This window comes from Physella acuta, unplaced genomic scaffold (genome assembly GCF_028476545.2).
Source record: "Physella acuta isolate Inbredline_101_S28 unplaced genomic scaffold, ASM2847654v3 ptg000634l, whole genome shotgun sequence".
Classification (NCBI taxonomy): Eukaryota; Metazoa; Mollusca; class Gastropoda; family Physidae; genus Physella; species Physella acuta.
In genome coordinates, this window is record NW_026732153.1 from 281,123 (window position 1) to 285,000 (window position 3,878).

A 3,878-nucleotide genomic window follows, 5' to 3' on the forward strand; every position below is an offset into this window, starting at 1 on the left:
ACTACCCCCCCCCCCCCCCCACACACACACACACACAAACACAGAGACCTACACTAATAAAAACTCTAACACACACCTAGCACTTATCTGCCAATATACTGTTACAAACAAATTACAAAGCAACACTTTTTAACGGTCGTTTTTTTTTTGTTTTGCTTACGTTTCCATAGCAACGTAACGTTTATTTTTTTTCTTCACTGTACGATTTAACTGTCATAGTTAGCGACGTGTCCAAAAACGCGAGTTGCTACCATCTGCTAATTGGCTTTTTAACTGTCTTTTTATTTGTTTACGTTTCCATAGCAACGGAATATTTTTTTTTCTTCCCTGGAACATTTATCAGTCATCGTTACCATCCAAAAACTGATTTGCTTCCTAATTATTACTAATTGACTAACTGGGCACTAAAATTGACTAAAAACGCACTTGATTAAAAAAAAAAAAGCCAAATATCATTTCCCAATATGGCCTAAAATATGAAATAAAATCTGGCCGGTAGCTTATGTAAACATATAGGTCTGACGTCACTGTGTAGACAGGTGAGACGTGTCTAACGATAGCTAAATACAATTTTTTTTTCAATTAGTAGTTCTTTCACTGCCATCGCGTTCAGCTTTAGTGAAAGCCTACTGCAAATAGAACCTGTCGCATTGTCACCTAGCAACTGCGCATGCGTGTTCACCTTTGTGCTGGGTGGAGGGGAGGGGGGTGTGAGTGTTATTTATCTACATCAGATTACTCGGCTCTTTCTTGTTATGGCAACGCTAGAATGAGGCTACCTGTGATGCTGAATGATAGATGTTGCTGCTATTCTTCGATTAAAAAAAAATATAATACAATTCTTTACTTATGTGTTAAGAAGCGTGTCTCATGGGATGGGAGGTGAGAGCTAAAACGTGTCTTATGGGTTGGAGGGTGGAAAGGTGTCATATCAAGTGGGGGTGTTTGGAAACGTCTCATATTGGGTGGGGGTGTTTGGAATGTGTCACGTGGACTGGAGGTGTTTGGATACGTGTAACACATAGTAGGTGGGAAGGGGGGGGGGTGGAAACATGTCATGTAGGGTGGGGTGGGGTGTCTGAAAACATGTCACATAGAGTGGGGGAGGAGGAAGTGAAAGGCTGAAGGATTTATTCCTTTGAAAGGATTTTTTAATATCATACATCGTAAAGCCTATTAGTTCGTTACTGCCATCTTTAACCACAACCCTTGATCAAATTACCTTCTACATTAAATAGCCCTAACTCTATAATAATCGCAGTCAATCCTTGCCACTGAGTTAACCCTGCTTAGCCCAATAAACTTACAAGACCCCTATATTCAGTGGCGTAGGCAAGGGGGGTTATAACCCCTCCCATGGACTCACACCCCTATATATATATATATATATATCTATATCTATATATATATATATATATATATATATATATATATATATATATATATATATATATATATATATATATATATATATATATATATATATATATATATATATATATATATATATATATATATATATATATATATATATATATCATTTTATACATATGGAAAAATATTTGAACCCCTCCCATGACTAATTCCTGGCTACGCCACTGCGTATATTAACCCCTGTATTGTACCAACATGAACCCTAGCATTAATCATAATTTAATCCAAGTCCTAAAGTACCCATAACCCTCAACTAACCTCAGTCTAACATTTTAATCAAAACCACTCAAAACTAAACCTTAACTTATATTTCAAATAGAACTACTTATAACTAAACCTGCCCTAACATTTTAACCAAATCAACTTACACACCATTAGCTCTATGTGATGCCCACGTGTACCGAGTATAAAGGACCTCACATCATTAAAATATCGTTAACCAAAACAACAAAGGAACGGTCTGGTCGAGCGGTAGAGCGCACGATTGTTCACCTCAAAAGTCTTGCGTTTGTGTTCTAATCAATACCATAAAAAGGCTGGTTGGTGTAGAACTCAACACACTATTCCGTCGCATACAGACGTCATCGAAACAGGTGAAATCTACTTCAAAACTATTCAACCGTCGAATCCGAAAGGGTTACTTTACTATCAACCAAAAAAAAAATTATTACAAAAATAAAAGAGGCAAAATTTTTTTTATAAAAATAAATAAATAAATCAAGGGACATAACTATTGGCACATCTTGATTAACCCTCAAACCTCTAGCGACTAAAACCGTCAAAAAAGGTTTTTGTCGGGCTGTATGGAGTTAAAGACCAGGGTTAGGCTATGAATCGAATATCTGTTATCGATCCAAGAACTGATCTCCATGCTCTAGTGATCCGAGTGTCAAGTTGTGATTGATACGTAAATCGATCGATATCAATAAACAAAATTGATATCAATACAATAATCAACACTTGTATTTATTATCTTGGTATGAAAATAAGATCCAATTAACCTGGTTAAGCTTTAAAAAAGTAAAAGTAAAGATACTTCGTTATATCTAGCAATCCATTGGGCAGATGCAGTAGATTTCATATGTTTCGGTTAAGCTTAAAACTCTCTTATTAAACTGTTAAGGCTAAGCTCCAATCAATTTGGTTAAGCTCCATATTCTGGTAACGCTTTAAGCTCTCTTGTTCAACAATTCTGGTTAAGCTCCAAGCACTTTCGTTAAGTGTTAACATTCTTGGTAAGCTCCGATAATCCTGATTAAGCTCCAAGCCTTTTAATTAAGCTCCAAGGTTTCTGCTTAGACTACAACCACCATGGTTGAGCTCAAAAATCATGTTTTAGACGGACGTTAGTGCTGAATGTCTGTATAATGTGTTTTCAATAAATTAAATCTTTTCTGATAAACAATATTGAGTTTACGAATAGGGTGTTTATATTCAATCGTTGCTTTTGTATTCCACGTCGTCCCCCCCCCCCCCACCCCCCGCTCCCCACCCAAGACACATTTTTCAGAAAGTATGGAAAACATTGACGAAGTAATCCCTTTCAAACCAAAATCTTAAGCATCTTGAATTGAGATTCCGTGGAAAAACAACTGTTGTTTTTCTTTCACCTCCCCTTCCCCCCCCCCCTTCCCCTCCCCCCCCCCCCCTCACTATTTAACTCGTGTTTTGGTTTGTGTGTTTGATCTCCGATAATCCTCGGATCAGAGTGGGTAAAATGCGTTAAAAAATAAATGTGTCAGTGTTCAATGAGGTGGTGTGGAGAACGATGGTGAGGGTGAGGGGGGGGGGGGGGATGGGGTGGGGGGAAAGGGGTCAAGTTGTCAACAGATGGTGGTTGAAATTGTATGACGTCAGTTTTTAATTTTTATCATTTTCGAAGCGTAAGCCCATGTGTTGTAATGCACTGTTGCTTTCTGTTGTTGTTGTTGTTTTTGTAAATATTTGCCAGCAGTTTAATTCAAAAGTTAACGTGCTCTCTTATAGATCAACTTACGCTTACATCTAAAAATAGAAATATCCCATGTATGAAAGTGAAAAGACGCCCACGGGTCAGAGGCCACACGTGATAATCCCATCACCCTTGGTTACCGCTAAATATCTCTATTCAACCCCGCCTTGTGTTTATTATCGAGGTGTCTCGGTGTTAAGAATGATTGCCTGCACTTTCGGTACATAGATAGGTAATGAAAGGCTGCATACGGGTGTATTGATTTCTTTTGTGTTGTGAGTTGCTTGCGGCAAGTGGCGCGTTTCTACTTTTGGTTTCTGCTAATCGGGTAATCCCGCAAGCTGTCGGCATCGGCTCTGACTGCACCGCAGTGAATATGTAAATTAGTCTATAAGTTTATCGGTACTATTTACACTTTGGTTAAATTTTTCACCAGGGCTAATGGAAGGTTAAGGGGTTGGGTTAAGTGAGGGGTTAAGATTATTTTGTATGG